The sequence below is a fragment of the Manacus candei genome, unplaced genomic scaffold (genome assembly GCF_025592945.1).
Source record: "Manacus candei isolate 608988 ecotype Guabito, Panama unplaced genomic scaffold, ASM2559294v1 h1tg000093l, whole genome shotgun sequence".
Classification (NCBI taxonomy): Eukaryota; Metazoa; Chordata; class Aves; order Passeriformes; family Pipridae; genus Manacus; species Manacus candei.
The window spans coordinates 596,317-621,900 of record NW_026138141.1 but is presented as its reverse complement, the minus strand read 5'-3'; the positions used below and the strand labels follow the sequence as shown (position 1 = coordinate 621,900).

The 25,584-nt window shown below is 40.2% G+C and overlaps 1 protein-coding gene across 2 annotated transcripts in view; it reads left to right on the top strand.

The window, feature by feature from the left end:
• PLCXD3 (phosphatidylinositol specific phospholipase C X domain containing 3) overlaps positions 1-25,584 on the top strand; it is an 82,054-nt gene that overhangs the window by 8,611 nt on the left and 47,859 nt on the right. The window lies entirely within an intron of this gene.

The following is a 25,584-nucleotide window of genomic DNA, read 5'->3' as shown; positions in this document are numbered from 1 at the left end:
ATCCCCAGAACCTCTTCTCAGCAGGTGCAGCTGGAATTAACTGTGCTTACTGCATGTGAGAATACACCACTGAGGTCAGTGGCGTATTTTTTTGGTCAACAAACTGCACGTTTGAATTCAGGACTACTTAGATCATCTAAGTATGTGAACTCAAGCCTGGAATTGTTTGTTTTGGGCCATGTTTGTGTGTTGGTTTGTTGTTTTTTTTCAGTGCTTCAACTTCTCCCCTGACTAGTTTAGTTGTCTCACCATTTCCAGGATTGAAGTGCAGCTTCTCCAGTGGCTCAGAAGTACCTCAGTTTTGATGAACTGTAATCTGCAAAGCATTGCTCAGTTGGAGTTCTGGCTTACTCTGCTTCTGGTGTGAAGTTAACAACTGTTATGCTTTCAAGTAGGAGAGAGAGCCTCAAAAAACTGCTGTCCAGCATGGGAATGGGGAGTACATGTCTAGACATGCTTCAAGGCTTATCTGGTAGCACAGGCTCTTCCTGTGAGAGGGAGCTGGACTTGTGCCGTTAGACAAGTGTTATTTAGTGCAGGGGCCTACTGAGTGTTTTGGGGAACATTTTATAAGTTGACAATACATAAGGAGAAAACAAACCAGCTTCAGTAATTTTTGGATGTAGCTGTATTATAGGGGAAACAAGCCAAGGGATACTGTGAAGGACAAGAACAGCGTATGTACAAATGAATGCTGTTGCTTCTAGTGTGCAAGAGGCGGGAATCCCGTTAGAAATCACAGTGTGGAGTATGGAGAAAACTGGGATTTCTAAGATCAGTTTTAATGCACTGGCTGAAAATGCTTCAGACTCTTCTGACTTGAAACATTATGAGTGTGAACCAGTAAAAACAGCATTGCCTTCCTTTAGAGCTTGGGATGATGCAGAGGTGTTACTGCAGAGAAATGATTGGCTTTTGGGCCATTATGTATTTGGCCTTGTCATATCCTTCTGCTCTGCAGGGCTCACTGGAAGGTGTAGTTGGTCTGGTCCATTTTAGGATTTCAGTTCCTAGCTCCATGTTAATGTACTCTGTCCACCACAGAGTTCTTACAGTTTTCTGTGCGGCTGCATCCTTTACAAAACCAACCTCTGCTGTTGGAAAGCGCCTTCAGTTTTGCAGGAGAGCCCTATTCGTGTTTGGACAAGTAAACATGGGGAGCATTAAACTGAGCCAGGCTTACACTGTTTGGTTGTCGCAAAAGTGGAAATCTGTAGCCAGGGTGAGAAGTGCTGGGCTGAAGGAGATCAAAGGTGCAGTTAGTTCAGTGCCCTGGCTCTAGTTCATCTCTGATTTGTGTACAGAAGAGGCTTAAGGACAAGGTGAGAATACAGGGATACTCCCCTTACATGTATCCCTTTACTCTTCCGTCCTGTGGACTTTCTGACCCAAAAAGTTGCATCCAAGTTATGTTGTATAACCTGATGGCCTGTTTTGCCAGCAGGCTTCAAGGGAGAGCTTTTAAGATCTTACAGACTATGCCCCTTAGTGTGTAAAGGAGGCTGGAGTAGGGACTTTGCCAGTTCCCCATGGCTGCTGGAGAATACAGAGCTTGTACTGCTGAGGGGAGAGGGCACAAGAGGGGTTGTGACATAGACATGATGGGAGAACATGACTGGGACAAGAGGGACATGACTGGGACAAATTTGTGTCCCTGCTTTTGGAGCTGCTTGGGGTTTTGACACTGACTAGATACTGCTTAGAGCAACAGAACCTACGCTGGGGGCAGCAGATGCAACCTGAACACCACCACTGCAGAGGTGTAGGGGTATGTTTGGACATCCTCTTCGTTTTCCCAATGCTCAGTAAATTCTGGCTATTTACAATCCATATATATCTACATTTGTCTGCACTAGAGGAAACATATCTTTCTGAATCACATGCATTGTGCTCCCTACCCTAGGGATACTAACATTTGTGGTGGCTTCTTTAAGCTCAGCCTGTTTCTCAAGTAAGTCACTAAGCCACCGGTGTAATTTTCAGAACTGGATTTTATCTTTCTTTGGCATTGTTTTCCCATGTCCTAAGAGAGATAAGATTTCTTAATCTTTAAACCACCTATCCTAGGCTGTGAATTAGCTTGAATTTTATCAGGGAGAAGGAAGATGATGGTGTTGTCATTTTAAGGTTTTAATAATTGTTTTCATATTTCAAGAGGTATTCATAAGTGCTGATAAACAAACTTAATTCCTTGAAAGCAGCTTCTCCAACTCAAGTGGGAGATAATGCCTTTTCATTTTGAAATTGCCATTGTCTAAGAGCATGCTGTTCCTGGACCACAGAATCTAAAAAGCAAAATGCAATGCCTTTTTACGTCACAATTTCCATCAGGGGTTACTTGAACTGTGTCTTAAGTGTGGGATACAGGCCAGAAATACTTATAGAATATGTAAAGCCAGTACCGATATGGAGAAGTAGTCATCATCATCATGGCCAGTCTTCGTGAACGAAGATTTGGGAAAGGTCTTTACCCTTCGAGCCTGCGCAGTGGATTTTTTAGGTGAGACACAGTGTGCGCTGAACTGAGCCCACCCTTTAATCCTGAGGTTCATCTGCCGGGGCCGAGCAAGCTTGGACAGTGGCAGCGAGGTTCTCAGGACGTAGGTTTGTTTAGAGTGACCTTCTCTTAGATGGATGGCCTTACAGGGCTGACGAGCTCCGTCTGCTCGGAGGAGTTCCCTGACCGGGAATCCAACCCAGGCCGCAGCGGGGAGAAGTAGTATTCTACGTGGAAATCACATTTGAAAGTAGGTGGGAATAGGCTAACAGTCCTGTTTCTACTAGATTAAAACAGTGTTTACAAGTTATTTTCTACTAGATTAAAACAGTGTTTACAAGTTATTATCTAAGACAAAGTAATGTACTCTAAAAATGTGCACCAGCTTACAGGCAAACCAGGAAAGATTCAGGAAGAAAGAAGGGAAATATTATATTTAAAGTGAACTTTTTGTGTAAGTTCAACGCGGTTCATGGCTTGGGTGGGTTCTTTCTTTTGTTTGGTTTTCAGCAGTTTATTGGATAACAGGATTCACTCACTGACAGGAGAAATTTTGACATTAGTCTGACTGACTCTGGTTTTCTACTGCCTTACACTATGTGTAAATGCAGATCTGTGTGAAGTGTCACTAAATCTGAGCAGTTACACTAATTTTTTTTTACTTTGGGCACTATGCAGACTAACTAAGTCTGCCTCGGTTAGCACTTGATAAATTGCTCTGTGCAGCTGAAGAAAGCAATGCTGATTAGATGATGAGCTTAAATATGGCCCTCTAAAATACACAATGCAACACATTTGTCAGAAAGAAGAGTACCAGCTTATGTTGCTTGAAATCTTTAAGTGAACCATTGTTACATAGCTACATGAAAGAAAAAATAACCTATCTTCAAAGTGAAAAAATCACAAACTTTACAATTCCATTCTATCAAAAAGTTCTATTGTCTTTCCTTATGACCTAAATATAAATTGTAGAACAGAAAGTGAAAATCAGATTTTGGGATTTTACCTATGGCATTTCACAGTCAACTGACAGATGATGCCTGTTGACATCATCAACACTGTGATGACTAATAGTGCTAGATCAGGGCATTACGTAGAGAAGAGGAAGAAATAGCATATAGTCTAATTGAATATTTTGAGACAGTGCCCTACTAAAATACCACCAAGTAATATTTTGGGTTTGATCTATATTATAATGATATTTGAGCTAGTGGGCCTTACACAGACTTGCTCCTTTTTACTGTGGAAAATATGATGAATTAATATTTATTTATAATAACATCTTTTAATGTTTAGACCTATGTATTTCAAAAACAAGCTGGCTTATTTTCAAATTCTTATTAAACTATCTTTTAAGATGTTAATATAATTGAAGTCTGGAGAACTCTTGGGACAAGTAAAGGTTGAAATTTCTGGGGTTTGTCTCCCAGGTCAGATGTAGTGATCTTTTTCTGGAATTACTATGGAATTGAGACAGACATTGAAACAGAAGATACTCATCAAGAAAAGGCTTTAAAATGTTTGTGGTGTATTTGACGCTGCATATGGTTGTTCCATAAGAGCAGTATTGCTCAGTTTTTTGAAACCTTGGAACACCTAGGCTCATCATATCTCTTGTGAACAGCTTCTTTCAATAAGACAAATCCTCTTGCTTAATCTCTGATCTTGGATGGATTTTCTTATTGTACTGCTAAATGTGTGATAGTTGGAAAACAGGTAGTTTAAACAATGCTGGGGAGAATGGAAGAGAAACACTGCATGGATTTCTGTATTGAATGGAAGATAAGGATTTATGGAGTTTTTGATGCCTGGACTGGACACTGAGAAGAGCAGTAGAGCTTGAGATCCTTGAGACATCACAGTGCAACTGACCAGACTGGGTGACTTTTACATTAGGCCATCCAAAGTGTGCAGCAGAACAGCTCTCACAGTGTCATCATGTGAAGACACTAACAATTGGTGATGTGGCTGGTCTAGTACAGGGCCTCTGACTTCTGGCTTTTCCTGATGCTTCCAGAGGGAGATGTTAGGTTCTGAGAAGTGGACTTAGAGCCAAAGACGTATACGTAAAGCTGCTCTAGAAGAAATGGTCAGAGCATGGAAAGTGTGTGCATCGTTTAACCATCTGCATAACCTCCACACTAAATGCAAATTGTAAAGGATTCATTTTCTGTATTATGACAGAAAAGTTCCGTGTTTTATTGACCAGAAAACTAAATTACTTGATTCAAATAGGGCATGTGAGGCAGGAATAGAAAATGAACTTGAGTTTTGTAGATCTTAATTTTTCCTAAGCATAGCGAACAAAGAAGGTATCCAAAGCTGCTCATGGCAGCTGACACATTAGATTTTTATGTTTTGTATGTGAGACTTGTGTGGTTTGCACTATGTCATACCAACAAGGAAAGGAAACATTTCTCACAGGAAAGCAACACATGTTCATTAGTCATCAAATGTGATGGCACAGGGAGCACTGCATCACAGTGCCCATCTCTGAGGTGCTCTCTGAAAAGCAGGACCAGTCAGAGGTGAGACCAGACTGTAAGTGGTTTGGCAGATCTCTATACATTAGAGGGTAAACTGGAGAAGATGAGGTTTCTGGCCTCATTTGAAAAGCAAATACAGTGTTAAGCAGCTCCAGCTAAATGGGAGGTTTGCAAGCTCTGCAGGGGAAGGGCAGGCTAGCTAGCAACACGTTCCGAGCTGCATTAGGTGTTGCACATGCTGTCCATTGGAGTTACATGCAAACACCACCTCGACATTATGCTAGGTGTTCTCTGGTGCCATCCAGCTGCACTTCTTCCCCTTTCAGTTTGTGAACCACAGCCGGTTTTATCTGTGTCCTGTGCCCGTGCAAAGAACCAGAATGTGAGATTGTTTCTTCATGTGAAGATTGTTGAGCAAGTTGTGTATTTCTGTAGTATTTAATGTCTTCTGGTGCGGAGAGGTCTGAGGTGTGAGCATTGCCTGAAAGTATGAAGGCATCAGCATTTTCATCCATGCACCCAAAATCCCACAAGAGATAATAATGTTGAAAGGGGAATAAATACACTGAAGGCTGGAGGGATGTGAACAAGCCATTTAGGTTACCACCCAAAATCCCTGTCTGGACATTAGGGGCTGAGCACTGCTAGATTTAGTTCCATCTCTTTGCAAACCGTTGCTTCAGAAAGCATCTAGAGCATAGCCCAGGAGTCTTTGCTGGCTGATTTTGCTTCCACAACTTCATCAAAAGTGAAGGAAAATGTGTGCTCAGAAAGAGGGGGCACAGGGGACACATTAATTATGTTGCTGTTGGGGAAAATAACTGAAGTTTACAGTAACAAACCCCACATTTTACTGCTAAATAACGGGATATACCCAGGCATTTCACCAGCTGCTAAGTCTATTTGTGGGCTCTGAAAAGACTGCTTTACTTCTGCTGTTCTCACGTATGTTCCAAAGATACGTATGGCTGCGATACTCCTATCTAGTAAATTTTGTTCTCAGAACCCCTGTTAGGAGAGAACTGTCTGTATACCATTGCAGCCCAGGCCTTCCTTTAAAAAATGTTGTAGTGACAGAATTTGCTGTGAAGTTTAAGTAAAGGGAGTGATAAACCATACAGGAAAAAGGTTTCTGCAAGCTCACAGTCGAGTTGGGCTGTATTCTGACAATTTGGTGCTGAGATCAAGCAATTTTGCAGTATTGAAATACTTCCTGAGTGCCTAGCTAGGATATTTAAAGTGAAAACTGTTGACAGATTTTTTTTTTTATAGCTGCCAAATTTAAATCAGGATATGTAATTGCTGAAGCCCTAAAATCATGTTTGCCAGTACGCCTGTGCCTGCTGTTACACCCTTCTTGCTGCTCTTCTTGACAGTGAATTCATGATGACTGTAGAAAAATAAGCTTCAAGGAATTTCTTTGGCGGTGGAGGATGGGGCTGATTAATGACTTTGGCAAAACAACAGATTAAAACTTCTTTACTGTTATTCCCATTGTGTATGATACTTGTTAAAAGACCACAATAAATCTTGGTAGCAGTGTTTACATTCAATCAATCTGAACTTGCAGGTGAAGACAGCACTGAACAGGAAAAATTTGGTTGTGGACAGGGTGCTTTTCATTGCTGCAGTGCTTGGGTCCTGTTTCTTTAAATATTTTTTCATTAATAACCTAGATGAGAACAAGCTCATTAGTGCAATATGTGAGCAATACCAATTGAAAGAAGCACATGAGAAGAACAGTAAGTCTGTATTGCATCACAGAGAAATTAACTTCATTTTGATAAAAATAAACTGAAAGGCAATTATTTTTCCAGAAGGGTGATTTAAAACATGTTAAGTTCAGGAAGAGACTTGGAGGGTGGCAGTGGCTGGAATTTTCACAGGTGAGAGACATGGGAGGAAATCACCACTGCATGGGTTAGCCACATACTCAGAAACATCATGTTTAACATAGAGATGGTAGTCTGGTGTGGCTGTAAATGACATATGATATTCATGGTTATTGGAAATACAGATGGAAATGAAAGCTGGAAATCATAGAATCATAAGAGTCAGCTAGGTTGGAAGGGACCTCCGAGATCATAAAGTCCAACCCTTGATCCACTACCGCTGTGGTTACTAGACCATGGCACTAAGTGCCACATCCAGTCTCTTTTTAAAAATCTCCAGGGATGGAGAATCCACTACTTCCCTGGGCAGCCCATTCCAATGTCTGATCACCCTCTCTGTAAAGCAATTCTTTCTAATATCTAACCCAAACCTCCCCTAGCACAACTTGAGACCATGCCCTCTTGTCTTGCTGATAGTTGCCTGGGAAAAGAGACCAACCCCCACCTGGCTACAACCTCCTTTCAGGGAGTTGGAGAGAGTGATGAGGTCTCCCCTGAGCCTCCTCTTCTCCAGACTGAACAGGCCGCCCTCAGCCTCTCCTCACAGGACTTGTGCTTGAGTCTCTTCCCCAGCCTCGTTGCCCTCCTCTGGACCTGCTCCAGCACCTCAATGTCCTTCCTGAACTGAGGGGCCCAGAACTGGACACAGTTCTCAAGGTGTGGCCTCACCAGCGCTGAGTACAGGGGAAGAATCACTTCCCTGGTCCTGTTGGCCACACTGTTCCTGATCCAGGCCAGGATGCCATTGGCCTTCTTGGCCACCTGGGCACACTGCTGGCTCATGTTCAGCTTCCTGTGAATCCAAACTCCCAGGTCCCTTTCTGCCTGGCTGCTCTCCAGCCACTCTGTGCCCAGCCTGTAGTGCTGCAGGGGGTTGTTGTGGCCAAAGTGCAGGACCCAGCACTTGGCCTTGTTGAACCTCATCCTGTTGGAGTCAGCCCAACTCTCCAGCCTGTCCAGGTCCCTGTGCAGAGCCCTCCTGCCTTCCAGCTGATCAACACTCCCCCCCAGCTTGGTGTCATCTGCAAATTTGCTGATGATGGACTCAATCCCCTCATCTAAATCATCAATAAAGATATTTAACAGAACTGGGCCCAACACTGATCCCTGGGGGATCAGTGATAAAGGCCCTTGAGATAGTGTGTCAGTGTGAGGATTAGTGGAGCACATGGAAAATGAGCTGAGCTCAGCAAGAAGTGACATGAGGAAAATGTATGAATGATGGACAAACTTTTAATGTGATTTAAAGAAAAGTGAGGTATAAGCCTTTGAGCTCCTTTAAACATGGATTGGAAAGAGTGCTGTATTGGGTCTGGCTGAGCTGGAGTTCATTTCCTCATGGTAGCCCTCACAGTGCTGTGCTTTGCATTGGTAGCTAGAAGGGTGTTGATAAACAGAGTTATCACGATACCCAGTGGCTGTCCTGTTCAACCTAAGCATCCCTCTCTTCCCATCCTTTACTCTTCTTCAGGAAACCTAAACTGAAAGGTGGTCTTTTTCAACCAGCCTCATTGTCAGTAAGGAGCTATAACTCACAATAGTTTATGTGTAAAAAACTTGGGGGCTGCTGGGGGATAAGGCTGTTGAGGTCTTGAAGTTACGGCTTGACACATCTTCACCATCACCTGTAGCTGTCTTCAAATCTCCCTTCTTTTCCAATGTCTTTAACTGTTGACCCTCTTGGGGAGGTTATGCTGCGTGTGAATAAAGTCAGATGGATTCCAGGAGCCCTGGTCATCATCTGCACAGGCTGCAGCTGCTGCACCTGCCTGCTGCAGGTTGGCAGCATGTCTGTGATGGTTTACTCATGAGGGAGCTCTCCACAAAACACTTCCAGAAACTTCTTAAGAAATGAAAAATGCTTATCCATGCCTCATTGATTTCTCTTTAATTGAGATTACGTTCTGGAGGAAAGTATTTAGAAGAAGTAGTTTAGAGAGTAGCAATTAAGATGTGTTTATATTTCTTCATCAGGGACAAATTTGGAGAGGTAGTGGAAATGGGTTTGCTGCTAATTAAAACTGTGGCTGAGTTACTAAAACTGTTGCTCTATGAGTATTCATGATGCTAGTGCCTTGGTAAGGTTAGTTTTCCAATGCCACTTGAAAAGCCTGGGCAAGTGCTGAAAGAGTGAATATTTTTTACATGGCTTGACTTGCTCCCTGAGTTCTTCTCTGCAGGGGGCACCTTAAACTGCCAAAATGCAGTGCTCCTTTTCAGTGAAGTTTTGTGGTGAGTAGCTCTGTCTGGTGAAGAGCCAAGATGTGTGACCTGTGGCCTGCGTCTAGGTGTGTGTGTGGCAAAGCCTAAGCCAATTGAATTACAGCCTGATAATTATGCAGAAATCCTTACTTATCAAGGAGCAAATTTTGGCTCTTATTTCTCTTATTAGTGAGGTTTTTTTATATGAATAAACCCACTGGTAGGATTGTTTACACTTTAGGAAACCTCTTCTAAACTGGAGGATGAAAACAACATTGAGCCTTAATTAGTCGTTTGTGTAACTCAGGTGAGAAGTAAATTCATGCTTTAATTATTTGCTGGAATCAAAGCATGTTCTATCCTAGAAAAAACATAAAGCAGGGAAGATTTGAGGAAATATATTAACAATTAAATGCAATATTACTTTTCAAGATACAGTGATACTTTGAGGTTGGCTGTCTCTGGGCTCTTGGAGACACCTGACCAGATACTTTACAGGGCAGTTCCCTAAGAGCTGTGCTGCCTTGCAGCTCACTTCCCCTCAGACTTGAGCTAGGCAGACTGAACCATTATTTTTGGGTACTGCCTAAATGTCCTTGCTTCTCTGGCAGCATTTCATCCTTAACCTCTGCAAAATCCATACGGAAAATTTGGCTTCTCCATATGTGGTTCTGGGGTGCTAGTCATGTCTTGTGTTGCAGAAATATTTCTGTAAGATGAAGACAAACAAAAGGTTTGGTTCTGTGGAAAAAAAGACTAGTGTCTCCCTCTCTGAAACATATTTAGTAAAAATACATACTTAAAAGAATTTCTGTTACTTCCAATTTGCACAGTTTCTGAATGTGTGTGTTAAAATGCTGTGCCTGTCAGGGAGCCCACACGATACCAAATAATGAGCTTCTCCTTTAGAGAGTGATGATGACTTTCTGAGCTGTCCCTGTATCTGCAAAGGAAAGAAAGAACCAAGCCACAATCACCACAGTATTTATCACTCTGTTCATTATACTTGAACAGCTCTTCCATCCCTAATACAATCCTCTTTTTTACCCTCTTAAAGGCATTACGCCTTTCAAAGACTGTTCGAGGTTCAGGTATGTGGCAGTATCATTCTTACAAGAGTGTGCTTTGACTGCCGTGCTCCGTAATCGCAGCTCTCTGATTGCCTAGGAAGAGGGTATTGCTGTTTAGTATGTCAAAGTAGGATTTCAAGGCACCAAGAGCAAATGATGAGCAATTGCTTACCCCAGCAAAAGTGAGGAAGAGGAAGCTGGTGATGGCTGAAGAAGAAGCTGAAATCTTTACTCTCCCTGTTAATTTCAGTCTCAGTGTCCTTGGGTGTCAATTGAAGATGATGTCCCATAAGTTGTTCCATGAGCTGTCCTTTTAAAGCTTTTAATGACACACTTTATTCTGATACTAGAAATTATGAAATCCTGAGGAGACCATTTGCTACATCAAGACTGTGAAGAAGGTTAGTGTTAGAGACCCTGTGAGAGTCATATTTTTGATGGAACTGTCTCTTTCTACAGGGTATGAAAATGTTTCTGAGTCTGATTAAAGAATATGAGCAATGATTTTTCAGAATGGCTCTCTGGTAAGAACATAACTATCACAGCATACTCTGGAGATAGTCAAGAAGTGAAATATAAATGTCATTTTTACTCCATATATATTCAGCCTGAAATTAAACTGCATGTTTTTACCAATGAGACTGCTAGAACAACTGATAGATTGAGAAGTGAAATCTGTTAAAAGTGAGAGTTCTCTCCAGAAAAAACACTCCATCTTAGTACAAGGTTTCAGAGTTGCTGCAGAGTCTATTAAATGGAATTATTACATGACCTAAAACGATTTCTTCCATGCTATACAACAGTCCACCATCAATAACCATTACCTATTGTGGCCTTAGAGGTCTGTAAAGAAACCTTGGTCTGAAATTCCCTTACTCTTGTTCTCTGTTTTCCAGCAAATGCCTTATTATGAGGAAAAGAACTTGGAAAGTAACATGCTCTTCATTAGAAGTTGATGAAAGACAACGAAAAAGGAATACCCCTTTGGGATGGAAAAGTAGGCATATCCTGACTCAAAAATAAAAAAATTTACTTCAGTCATGAGCCAATTTAAATGTATTATTTCAGTAATGGCAAAATATGTTTCAAGCATTTATTTCAAACTAACATGTTATGTTTAAAGTGATGTATAAGTAGCAGTACTGCCATCTCCCCATAATCCTGTTCTCCAGAAGTCACCATATACAGAGTCATAGGGAAGAGCAAGAACAAGGGCAAGCAGATCTGCTAGTTGTTTTATATACTCTTGCAGTTTCCAGCTAATAACTTTGCTTTCGTTTCACTGAAATACTTCTTCTAAGTCTTTTGGTGATGTTGGATGGAGAGATGTGTGCTCTTTCAGGACCTTGAAAAATGTCCATCTAGTTCTGTTCAGAAAGCATCTAAAAGCGTAAAAGTTGGTTTTTATTCTGTGAGTTTTTCCAGATCTTGAGAGTCTTCTGACTTTTGTCTGGGTCATTTTATCAACAGGACATTTCTTGTAAAGGATTTGTTTACAGGAAGCTGAATGCCTCTGTACAGAATACTGTGCTTCTCTGAAACAACACATAGCAAGCTTCTATTTTAAAACTATTGTAAAAAATTAATGGATTTCTTTTTGAAAGCTTCTCTTTCTGTGACATATGGAATATAGATTTTTATTATTATTTAAAAAAATTTGTTTAGACTCCTTATGTTACATATTTCAGGTTTTGCTGAGTGTGGACTTAGATCAGAAACAGGACTTGTGGGATGGAAACTCTTGGCAAAGAGCCAAGATAAGCTGGACATACTCAAGAACTAAGTACCTTTCTGCTTCCAGTGTTTTAAATCCACTTCTCTCGTGGAGCTGGCTGTTTAAGGCTGAGTTTGTTGAACAGCCTATACAGAGTTCTAGTATCATTTTGGTGTGAATCTGTAGATATTGTCTGTTAATTCCCTTGGGTTTTTCTGTTCTGTAAACCAACCATATAAAATTACTTTCCTCTAAGATACTACCTTTCAGACATTCTTGAACAATAGAATGTGTAAGCATGAATTGATAGGTGAACAAACATAAAAAATAATCTTATCTCTTGCTGACTTAAGTAATAGGAAATATTTTATGAAATGAACATGTCTTTATGAAACAGATATGTCTTTTAACAAAAATAAGCCTTTTTATATTACCTGCATGACCTGGAAAGTATGGTAGTATCACCACTTTGCATAGGCTTCTGAAATCTCTGTGAGAAACCAAACCATTATCACTTCTTTTTATTTAATAAATAAAATTTTAAGAAATTTTTCAAGAGGCAGAACCTCCTGACAAGGTTATGAAAGTATATTTCACTGCAATGCCGATTTTGCTGTCTGCTTCAGGAAGAATTTCACCTGGATGACTAAATGACTGCTTTACTTTTACGTACCCTGAAACACTGACTAATTTTTAGGCTTTTAGGAGCAGAAGTTTGGGTTTTAGGAGCCGGAAGCAGGCAGTGATATCTGAAAATACTTACTTAGACATTATACAGCTAATATGTCGGCTGGCACAACATTGCTCTCCAGATTGAACAAGGAGCGATAGTTGTGGCACAGTTAATCAGGGGCATTTAATCATGGCTTCAACAGTTGCTTAGAACTAGATTTTTTCCCTCAATTTATTTCTTCCTTCATAGTCATTAGACTTACTTATTTGATGTGCACAACAGATAGTGCAATCGCATTGACTTGTAGAATTTTTCCTTTCTATACTCTTTCTTTTGACATTAGTTGTGAAATTTTTCATCTTTAATCTTTTAAAAATCAAACTTATTTTGTAGCATTGGAATTAGGTATTTTCTTTTCATCCTTTTTTGGGAGAAAAAGCAATGTTTGGTAAGGGTTTTTCTTTGGCTGTTTATTTTCGCTATGGCAGAATAAGGTCTCAAGTGTGGACAGTTTAGAATGAATGTATGAATATAGACTGTAGTGGAGTGGTTGGATTAGACAGAACAGGGTGTAGCAATGAAAACCACATTGTTTTCAGCAGTAACTTTTATTCAGTCTTTCTGTCTAAAGTATAATCCTTCCAGCATCAGAGGTGCTTAGGTAGAACTTGGTTCACAGGATGTTTTATAGAAGCTCAAATTGTAAAAGCTTACTCATATGGTCAGAACAGGAGAAGTCAGACTGTAAATAGGGTGCAATGTGGCTGTCATTCTGGTTCAGTAGCTTAAAAACATTTGGGGTATAGTAAATTAAAATTCCAAAAGGTCCTTCTTGAATGCAATGACCCAGTGAACTTCCCCAAACACTTGCATAAACTTTCTTACAAGAAGCAGTTATGTGTGGGAAAACAGTTTAGGGAGTTTACTCACCACTACTCACAGCAGAGTAAATAGTCTGACTGATAAACAGGCTGCAACATTCAGACAGTACTATTAGTCCCAGCCCAATTCACTGTTTCAAAGCAAACTGTGGACCAAGTTACATAATATGAAAAGTGAAAATCTATGCTTGGAATGCGTGTAAGGACTGTGAACAGCTGAGCTATAACATAATGGATGAAAACTTATAAACTACTTAAAGACAGTGAACTGTTTTGCTAAGTGATCAGCAAAAGAGTAAAGGTAATGAAGACATTTTTACTTCCTTGTTTATAACACTGGCACTAGACTCAGAAGAAATTAATATCTGTATTTTTCGTGCTTCCAGGTGCTTAATGTTGGGTGGAGATGAACAGAATGCAAATATTTTTCTGTGGTATTTAACATATTTAACAAGTGCTTACCTGACAGTCTGAGATTTTATTTTTTTACTCAGGTAACATGCATACATGATTTTACTTTCATGAGAACTAGTAAAAGTTTAAATGTGGATTTTTAAATGTGCTTGGAATTCATGAAAGCATGTTCTTGAGAAGTCAGAATTAGGTCAGTGATGAGGTCCATGTACATGTTGCCCCAAGGTGGCCCATATGAACTTTAAGTAAATGTATGTGGAGGCCCCTGAGGACAAGAAGTTTTTTGTTTTCCAGGCATTTTGAAAGTGACCATGTATGGGATGTTTCCCCATTCCCTAACGCAGAGCAGACTACTGTCTGTCTTCTGGGTGTCCTGCTGATTTCACCACGTTCTTGAATTCCTGGAAAGGACAGTGAGTGGGATTAGGATGTAAAAAATTATTGCAAGGATCCATCCCAACCTTTTAATGGTGTATGTACATGTTGCAGAGTAACTCTTTAAGCTCACATTCAAAGAAGTCCAGCACACTTTTTAATTATATATATAAATATTTATGTATGTATGAAGAATTGTTTTAATTTTGTATATATGTATATATTTATATTTTTATATATATATATGTGTGTGTGTAAATACAATTCTTTAATTCCTATTTTTCCAGCTCTTGAGCTAGGCTTTCATCTATAGTGATCTCCTAAAACTAATTATCCTATGTACAGGTCTTCAGGGTAAAGAAGTTAAAATGCAGTATGACTTTTCTGCTCAGAGTTTATCAGTACCTAATTGGTATATTGGAGCTAGCAATATTCAGTGTCTTTATTCCTGTGTTGGACACCAGCTGTGCCACTGATTTGAGAGATGGTTATTAAAAGTACCTGAAAGATTAACCTTCTCTTCATCAAATACCGTAACCAGCTGAACACAGAGGTTTGTAGCTACTGGTCTCCTTGAGTCTGAGTGAAAGTAGTATCACTCATACGTGGTCTTCAAGACTGCTCATTCACTTTTACTACAGAGAGATGCTTTAGTCACTGGGGTTTCTTTCTTGAGTTAGGGACGTTAGCTCTTTGAAACACATTGTTAAAAATGGACTGATAGAGACAGGTTGGTCCAACCTGACCCTCTCCCCTCTGTGCATACTCAAAGGACTTGAAGATCACAGAGCCTGAGCTTGCTCTACGCTGCACATGGGCACAGGGCTCATGTGCTGGAAAGGGTAGTTATGAGATGTGTTATTTTAAATCTTTGTTGAATTTGTACAGTTACGTGGAATTGTTGAGTCATGGAAGAGTTTGATTTGGAAGGGACCTTGAAAGGTGGTCTCATCCAAACCTCCTGCAATAAGGAGGGACATCTTCATGAGCAAACACTTGCCAGAGATGAGCATGGTTTTACTTCAAGTCAGCTCCTTGTTAGACCATCCTTCCATGTAGGAAAGCTGAGGGTTGCTCTTCCTGTACTGGGAGGAGATATGCAAAACCAGCATTAACATGAACAGGGATTTGAAAAATGTAATTTCTCTCCAGTCATGGCTACTACCAGTAGTTTTTTTTCTCTTCCTTTGCACTCTTTTATCTGTCCATCTCTTATGCTTGTAGACTGTAAGATGTCCAAGGCAGACAATGCCCATGGCTTAGCACACTTAAGTTCTGTGCAGGGGTATTATTAGTAAAATACCTAATTCTAAAGAGAAACCCCACCAATAAACAACAAAACAAGAAACAAAACCACAAAAAAGCTGACAAAACAAACAAACAAACAGCAAAAAAACCAACCCAATGACAGAGTGAGAGCAGAGATCTCAAGAACTGAAAAACTATCCTGGGATGAATCCTGATTATTTTGAAGTCTGTCTTTTTGAAGACAAGACAAAACCTTTCCTCTACAGGAAAGCAGATTTCCCCTTCAAATTACAAAGGTTTCACATGATGATAAATTAATCACTTGGTTAGTAGATACAATAATTTGGACATGTGTTAATCATTGCATTGGCTCTTAATATGTATGTGCATGTGTGTGTTTGCATATGTATACATACATTTTTCTGTGTTTTTTGCTTCAGGTGATGATTCCCTGTTGAAAGTTCTGAAGGGATGAAATTAAACTTCATTTTGCAAACTGCACAAAGTATATGGGGCAAATCAAGGGACAAATAAAAAATCTAAAAAAGGAAAACTTGTTAAGAAAGTTTTTATATCTTTGTAGGAAACTCTGAAAAGCTCAACAGTCCTTTTTCAGAGTAAACATTTCCACTGTATTCTCCAATTCTCTATTCCTCTGTTCTCTGTGTGTGTGGCAGTGTTGAACACATGGGCACCCTATACTAGGTAGAGCAGAAGCAGCTGAGCAGTGATACCTGTCTTGCTCTCATAAGAACTCATATGGGAACTTTCAGAGAACATATGTAATTTGTGTCTTAGTAGTGATTTCTGTTCTGTTTGGCAAAGAAAAAGAGTGTAATTGTCAAGGCAAATTATTTACTAGATAGTTCATATCATTACCTCTTTACCACTTGTAAATGAAAGTACCCCAGAGAAGTTCACTTAAATTACCAGATCCTGTAGTGACTGGACAACTCGCATTTAAAAGATAAATTACAGTTCTTTCCTTTCTTTCCTTTCTTCCCCTCCCAGAACTTGTGCATGATCTGTCTGATTTGGCTGGAAAAATGTGCTGGGGGAAGAAAACTTGATATGGGGATTGTGTTCTGCTGTGGGGTGGCAGTTCTGTGTGTGAAAGCTGCAACCCATCTTCCTGTTGCAAGTGGGTACCAGGCACTTCTAGCAGCCCCATGATTTGAACTTGCATGTTTGCAAGAGTACGCTTAAGCTCAGTAACTCTGTGTCAGAGACGTGTCTCCTGTGAATAACTTGGTGTTGATACTTTATCTTAGGTGATGAAAATCTAGAATTTAGGTCGACAGGTCAAGTGTTGTCTCTGTGCCTTCAAGCCTTCTTAGTAGCTAAAGCGTGGCTTTGGCAAAGTGCCATCTGTGCGTGCTCAGCAGTGTAGGGTGAGCTCCTCCAGGACTTCTGACCAGCTTCAGAGACAACCTTCTCTGCAATGCATGAATCTTATCTGTAGACTAAATAGTGTCATCTGAAGCAAAATAGCTTTTAGCAGTGAAACAGCCCCTGGCTTTGGAGGCTTTAGACAAATTCTGTGCCCTTTCCATTTCTTCAGTTAAATGCTTGTCATCCTACCCAGCTTTGCTGTGATTGGACACGTGCTAAGGATGTTCTCTATCAAATGGAACCTAATAGGGCATTGAAATATTGATGAATAAAACGTTAATTTTTAATTCTCCATCGATCTTTACTAATGGGAATCCAATGTGCTTCTGTCCAAGAGACTTTCTGACATTATGTGGTTTAATGTGTCTGCACATTAAATAAAGCATGGAGCTACAGGGTTTTACTTTGCAGGTGCTTTGTTTAATAGAAGAAAACAATGGAATCGTTTAAGTTGGAAAAGACCTCTGTGATCGTCAAGTACAGCCACTGACCTAACTAGCAGGTCCACCACTAAACGATGTCCCTAAACACCACATCTACACGTCTTTAAATACCTCCAGGGATGGTGACTCCACTTCTTCTCTGAGAAGCCTGTTCCAAACTTTTCAGTGAAGAAATTTTTCTTAGTACCCAATCTCAACTTCTCCTGGCACAACTTGAGGCCATTTCCTCTTGTCCTGTCATTTGTTACTTGGAGGAAGAGACCAACCCCCATCTGGCTGCAACTCCTTTCGGGATAAAGTCTCCCCTGAGCCTCCTCTTCTCTGGGTTACAACACCCCACTAACTCAACCACTCCTCACGAGACTTATGCTCCAGACTCTTTGCCAGCTTTGTTGCCCTTCTCCGGATGTGCTCCAGCACCTCAAAGTCTTTCTCACCGTGTGCTACTATTTGTAGTTATGCCAATGTCCCAAACTCTGCTCTTTGGTGGTTACCACATAATGCTTCATCCATTGAGCTAAACCAGCCATAAGGTCTTCATAAGCTTATGCCACAGATCATATATTAATAAATTACATATATTAATAAATTAATAAATTCCAATAAATTATTGAGCAGATGTGGACAATGATATTATCTAAAAGCAGATGCAAAACTTGTGAGTATGTAGTTACACATTCCTTCTTTGTGCTGGATCACTGGCCTGCCATCCTGAATAGTTGCATGTGTGTTTGTGACTTGGGAGACCTGAGACAGATAGTGTGATGATTGTCTCACTTCTGTCCTCATTTGTGTTTCGTTTTCTGATGGTTTTGCCTGACTAAAATGCATAGATTTCTATTATGTCTGTATTTTGAAATATATGATGATGGTCAAAAATCCTGATTTTTATTTATGAGATAGAACTTAACAAAAAACAATGGAAAAGAAATGTTAATCCCTGCTTTTCATAGTCAAACATTGTTTCATTGAAATGGATGAAATACAACTAACATATCGGAGCCTCTTCATGCTCCAGGATAAAGGAGCTTAGTAACACTACAAGAAATAGGGGCAAAGAACTTCAGAAGATAGGGAAATGTTTCCTTTTGCCTCAGGAAAAATATATTATTCAGTGACCTCCACTGTGCCTGACTGAGCCAAAACCCATCAGAGTCGTGCTCAGGTTGCATTTCTGTTGAAGTGAGCCCAGGCTGCATTTGCATAAGCAATAGACACTCAGTAGGTATGGCCACGAGGAGAAGCTGGGTAGGTCACCAAAATACCTACTTCACTGGTGGTTGTCCAGAATATCAGTTCCAATTGTGTGTTTGCCATTGAAGAATTTATGTCAGGCCCTCTTTGGCATTAGAAGTTTAGCCACTCCACTGCCGGAAAAGATAAACTTGGATTCTTTTGCTCTTGCCTCCTTGATGTGTTTTTTTTTTTTCCCTGCAAAACTGGGGAGATGATTGCTGGTATATGCATGGTAATAAAGCTTGTCAGACACAGACAGTCAGAATTCTTCTGAATTCACATTTAATTTATTCACGGCACAGCATGCAGCAAAGCTGATGGCAAGTTAATGTGCTGCACTTTAATGAGATATCTGTTTGCCTCCCAGGTTTTGAGGTTTTTGCTAGTTTTATTTATCAACCTGACCAAAGCCAAAGCCATAAGGCATTACAGATCTACACTAAAATATTTTATTTACTTAGCTGATGCTTTTGCCAGAGGAGAAATCGGTGAAGTAATTAAATAGTGCTGCTTTTATTTTAGAACAGACATGGGGTCTTTTTGAGTATACAATACGTCCTTCTCAGTGTTGTGGCTCACAAATACTACCTAGATCAAAATATTCTATTCACAATTTCCCAGTTTTGATGTAATTAAATTTCCACCTGTCTTTGAAAATTCACCCCCTCATTCTCTTTAGAGGTGTATATTTCAGGGGAGGAGAGACGGAGGGAAAAGTGTAGCAACTCTGTAGTATGAAACGCAAATGCAGAAATTTCAGTGTGACAGAGCTGCAAAGTCTCCCATTAAACAATAGATGATATGGCTCCACTCAGGTTTTGAGATCTAGTTCATGCCAATTGAGTTCTTGTGTTACAACTTAGTCTTTTAGCAATTGCAGTTCCTCCTCATTAGCTAATTACTGCATCAATAATGAAAAGAAGATGAACTTTAGTCAAGAAAATGATGTTGTGATGTATCACTAATGAAACCATTTCTGTCACACAGTGGGAGCATGCCGGGATCGGGCTGTGGATGGCTGTGAAATGCCAGCCCTCACGGGTCTGCCAGCCCCTCCCACGGTGGGTGGAGAGGAGCACAGTGCGTGGACACCATGTCGTACAGCAGTCTTGCAGTCTGAACTGCGCATGTCAGTGTAGGTGTCCTCTGAGAGGCTTGCGTTAATTTATCTAAAGCCAGTTAAAATGTCATTTTAAGTCTTGCTAGTACTCATGCCACTCTTCGGTGGACTCGGAGTCCAACAATGTAGGTTGTTGGACTGGATGATCTTCAAGGTCTTTTCCAACCTAAATGATTCTGTGATTCTATACAGAAACATTGTTTCTGTACACAAAAGAGTGCTTGGAAAAGGGTCTTTGAGACGGAGCTAACATCTTTTGTGTGTGTTAACCTTTAATGTCTAAAACCTGTCAAAGTGAAGGTCAGATTGACCTTTCAATTCACTGTTGTACCTTTGCATTATGTTTTCTGCAAAGCTAAAACCACATTTTGCAGTAGGAATACAGTCAGGTTATGAAACTGTAGTTATCTTTCAGTTTTGTGCACCCTTTGTGATATAAGCTATTGTCTGTTTGGCTACAAATGCATAAATAAATAATTATTAGGAAATAACTGATAGATTTATGGGGAAATGCAATTACAGGCTTTAGTTGAAATGTGCCTGTTGTTAGGTACAATGTTCTCCTGTTTCTTTGCTGCTAACAGAAGGCTGAGAGAGTGGAGAGGAATGGGGAGGGAGTGTATAGGAGGGGATATGCCACTGAGCATAATCAGTTTTGGGAACAAGGACAATCAAATTTTGTCCAGCCCTTTGCTGAGAGACTTCAGGAAAATACATGCAAGGTTTATATTTGGAAATATCAAACTGTGTTTGGCATTCAAGTCAGGTAATGTAACCCATAGAAATCACAAGATTGAGCCAACCTTCTGTGCGTTTCTTCAAGCAAATTAAGAAAATGTTAATTTCGGATGCTGTGCAGGTGGAAAGATGCACATAGACAAAATATCAGCACATTTGCCTATCTGTAATGCTTTTTATTTATAAATGTCTTTCTTTTCTGTTGGACCATGAGCTGCCTGTTAAACTGTGTGTCTCCCCTCAGATGCCAATATCATGTCAAAAGGAAAAGTTGTGCATGTGAGCAGGGATGGCTGGTGGAGGTCACTGAGGGAGAGGGGCTCTGCCTTCCAGCAAGTGCCACCTCTGTACTGAGACAGTTCACACATCCTCTGGGGTTTCTTTTCCACCTGAACAATAGAGCCTTTGATATCAGAGCAGTCTGGAGTTTAGTATTTACTTGGCAGAGAAAAAGGCAAACTACTGCCACAGACTGCCAAGTGGTGTTACCTATATTGTTAAGGGCTGGCATTGAGTCTGTTGATCAAGCATTAATGGGATTAGCTTAATGAAGAAATTTATGGTTCACAAAAAAATATTAAAAGTTTAAGAGGTTTGGGTTTTTATTAGCATCCTTCCTTTCAAGAAATCTTTTTAATGACTTAACTCCAAATTTGTATCCAAAGGTGTTCAATCTAACATTATTGTTATTTTTCTCAATGCATTTATAGGGTTCCAGGATTACTTTGTTGCTGACAGTGGGTGTTTTCATCATATTAATAAGATTTTTTTTTCTTCTTTTGTCTATTACCAAATTATTTTGCCAGCATTTTAGGGTTTGCTGTTGGTTGTGTTGCATTGATGTTTTTTAAAGTGTTTTGAAATACTTTTCTTGTTTCAGTTATTTCCTGTGGAGTTGAGTTAGCTGAGTGAAACAGATGACTTCTCAGTGTTTTAAATTCTCTACCTAGTTGTATATAGTAGTTAAAAATGAATAATATTTAGAGGTTGAGGGTATAGGTCTTCTGGGTATGATGTGTAAATTTGAGAACTAAATGGTAATGTGGCTTCATTTTTCTTCGTTTTGGGCAATCTCCATTCAGACACCAAATTCAGTATCTTCCCTTATTGCAGCAGTTTCCTTATGACTGTGATAGTCCCAGGCACATAGAAAAGGTAATAATTTTTGACGACCAGCGGCTATAATTGGAAAAAATTGGATAAACTTTTCGATATAGAAAACCTTTTTCCAGGCCTGAAATGGAAGCAGCAGACTTCAAGCTAAGTACAAAAATACAACCTGACACTAATACTAGTGCCATCTAGGAATATATGCACTCTGAGTAGCTCAGTCTGTGAAACTTGAAAGTGTAACTGTCGGGATATCAAGTGGATTCCAACCTGGATTGTGCTAAGCATGTTCCAAAAACTGCTTTCCCTCAGCACATCAAAATCTGGGCACTGTTCTCCTGTCGTGGTGGGAGAAATACCAAGACAGCTTGTGTAATTTTAGTTTGTCTGACAGAAAGTGTTACGCTGTTTCTCCCCAAGGATGTAACTTACAGAGAGCACTCAGATGGGGTTTGTGGTGGTTCTCTCTGGGCTGTGTAAGGCCACATATGTTCCTCCCTGCACCCTCACACACAGCAAACATGCAGAGGAAGGGTGCATTTCCCGCGGGTGTTTTTGCAGGACCCGTAGCAGCAACTCTGGTCTTGTAGGCTCTCCCTCATTTTGTCCTTGTCCACACCTCCCTGCCCACAATGTCAAACACAGGGTGCTCAGACCTGATTTTAGAACCCAGCTTGCCTCAGCCCAACAGGTTAGTCCTGGTAGCTGTGCAGGGCTGGTTTTGGCTGCATCCTTGTATTAATGACCCCTACTCTTGAACCTGAGTCAGCACTTCCCACAAAGCACCATCACCTTTTCTCCTGTGCTTTTCTTTTGTATTACTGTGGGGGAGAACACTGTTTGAGAATGAGAGGTTTTTTTCCAGTCAGGCAGCCACTAAGCTCCATGCCGCTGCTCACTCACTCCCCTGCCAGTGGGGTTGTGGAGAGAATCAGAAGAGTAAAAGCTATCCTCATTGGATGAGGTAAAAACAGATTAATAGGGAAGGAAAAAGCCACGCACACAAACAAAATGACACAAGGAATTCATTCACCACTTTCCATGGGGACGCAGGTGTTCGACTAACTCCAGGAAAGTAGCTCTCCATCACACGTAATGGTTATTTGGGAAGACAAACGCCGTCAGTCCAAACATCCCCCCCCTTTCTTCTTCTTCTCCCTTATCTTATATACTGATTATGATCTCATGTAGTATGGAATGTCCCTTTGGTCAGCTGGGGTCATCTGTCCTGACTGTGTCTCCTCCCAGTTTCCCGTGCACTCCCACTCTCCTCACCAGCATGTAAGCGCTGCTCAGCAACAACAAAAACATCCCTGTGTTATGTCTCTGTAGAAGTTTCTCTGATTCCTATCTTGAGCAAGGCAGATGTGTTCCTTGTTGAGGGCTTCTTCAAGCTATCCCATACAAATGTAGCTACTGTAATTGTACCTCAGTGAGACAGAAAAGAAGTAAGACTCTTTGTTCCTTACCTATCTTCCACAGCGGGGTTTTCAGGGTTACAGTTTTAGACTTTAAACTTCTGAATTAAGTGTAAATGGACTGTAAATTCTTTCAAAGTACAAATTCCAGACTCTTGAGACCCAAAGTTGCCCATTAATAACACAGGGATAATATTTCCCTTCCTTTAAAGATGCATTCATTAATAGTAGAGATATATATGCTGGGATTCATCTCACCTAATTTTATCTGACTGAGCTGCTTTTTCTCATTTAAAGAGTGGAGAAAAAGAATCACCTTCACTAATGAAGCATCCTAACTTATAATAGTCACATATATGTGAACAGGATAAATACACTCCAGAGGTCCCTCTTTGTCATCTCAGAAGGAATTTAGATGGTGGTTTAGATGAGGCTTGATTTTAAGTGGTTTCAACTGGGTGAACTAGATGGTGTGTTAAACGTGGACAAGCTAAGTGAATGTTCTTCTGTGTGATAAAATTAAATACCCAATGAATTGCTGTTCCTGCAAACAGAACCTGTTCAGATGGAGGCAGTTTTTAGTGCTAGAATTTTGTCATGATTTCCCAGTTTCTGATTTTTAATGGTGAGGATTCAAATCCATCCTGAAAATCTGTAGGTCTAAATATCACCATACGGTTGCAGGGGCAAAATCATGAAAGCATATCTTTCCTTTGGCTTGGTTTCAAACAGGGTGACATCATTTTTATCAAACTGCCTCTATTAGTTCTTTAATTCAGCAAACAGAGATTGCTAAGTAAGGTTCCTTTTCCAGCCAAAACGTCAATCAGAACTGTAAGCTCTGCAGAGTACTGTACAAATTAACATTTAAACATCGCTATTGTAGTAATTATTTTGAACATCTTTTTTTTTTATGACACTCAGAAGAAAAGGGATGACTTGTCGTTGAGTTTCCAGACTCTAATTTTCTCCCTATATAAGTGTGCTCTGCCGAGATCTCTTTCCCTTCTGGCTGTGCAGTGTTTCTGTGCTGCTCATACCCAGCTGGGAGCTCCCTGTCTTAGTTATTGACCTGCCACAATAGAGGCAGGAAGAATCCAAACAGCCTTTGTATATGTGGTTTGAATGTTCAGGGGATCTGATGAATAGACAAACATATGATTTGACTGCTAGGGAGATGATTTGATGGCAAACAAAAGGTCACATACCAGCAAAACTGTTAAATGGTGGCATGAGAGTGGGACTGCTGTTCTGCTCCCTATTCAATTTCCTCCCACACTGGGAGCCAGCTTCTGCCTCCACTGCAGCTGCTCTTGCTGCATGGGATTAGGGAGTTCTTTGGGTGATGTGCTTGTGTGAAGGCACTAATGGAGTACATAGCAGACAAGGGTGGAATTCAGCACAGATCGTAATCCTCCTTATGGGCTGTTGATGTGTGGCATCATATGCAAACCCATGCCTGGCACCTGCATTCACACTTGCCTCATCATCCTTGAATGTATCATTGACTGTCCAGAGTGTAGTGTCCTTTTGTGCCTCTGCTCTTGCTTCACTGGTGAAAACCAATCAGTGCTATGAAATCTGGCTCTTTGTGTGCAAATAATTGGACCATCTTTTTTCTGGAGTTCTTCAAAGGATGCTGACTTGTGGAAGAGGGAAACAATTAGTGTTTCATGTGGATTTGTACCTCTTCACAGATGGGTATGCCAGTAAAATGAGGCAAAAGGTGGAACATATCTTCTGCTTTTTTGGATAGCTAAGTACCTGGAGCGAGAAATTCCTGTGCTTCAAGTGCACTTCAGCAAATAAAGAAGGCATTGTATTGCCAGTCTCTTCTCAGGCAAAGTAACTTGCAGTTCAGAAGCTTTTCTTCTCAAGGTTTTGTGCTGATTATTCCTTTGGCTTTCACTTACCTGCACAAAGTTTGGGTTTTGTTATTACTACTTAGGGAAGATTACAGTTCACCTAGAAGATTCAGCAAATTCATAAACTCTGCACTTGATAACTGAGCTCCAATAAGCCTTCCTGGAACAATGCTCGTAAGTCAACTGTGGATGTTGAAGAACTACATAATAATGAGATCTGAACTTCAGTAACACCAACAGCTATGTCACTATTATAAAGGGTAGAAATCTTTAATTTCAGTTTTAAAATTGTGTTTCTTCAATAGCAGTAGTACTGCATGTTGTAGTTAAGCACCACCAGTCTTAAAACTGTCTGTCTCACTTGGAAGATTCTAGCTGTCATTGACTCACAATAATAGACAGACTCCCACAAGTCAAGGTTTGAAAGGTCTTTGGAAACAGAAAGATAGAAGGATACATTCAAAGGGTTTTTCAAAAGAGCTGAAGATTAGTTTCTATGTCCTGTTGAAATGTATTTGAAAAAAAATACTAGTCTCTATAGCAAAGGAATGATTTTTTTTTCTTTTTTCTTCATTGTAATCAATGAACAGATATTTTAATACTTTTACCTAGTAGTTTGCAAGTGACTTTTAGGAAACCAGAGTGCTTGAAGTGAAAACAGGCATGTCATAATCCATTATAGGAAAAAGTATCTTTCCTTTTGCATTAATGAATTCTGTAAGATTTATGAACTGTATGTTCATAAAGATGCACAACTGCTTCAGAACAAATGCATCACAATTTTTCTAGACAGTGATTATAATTTGTGAA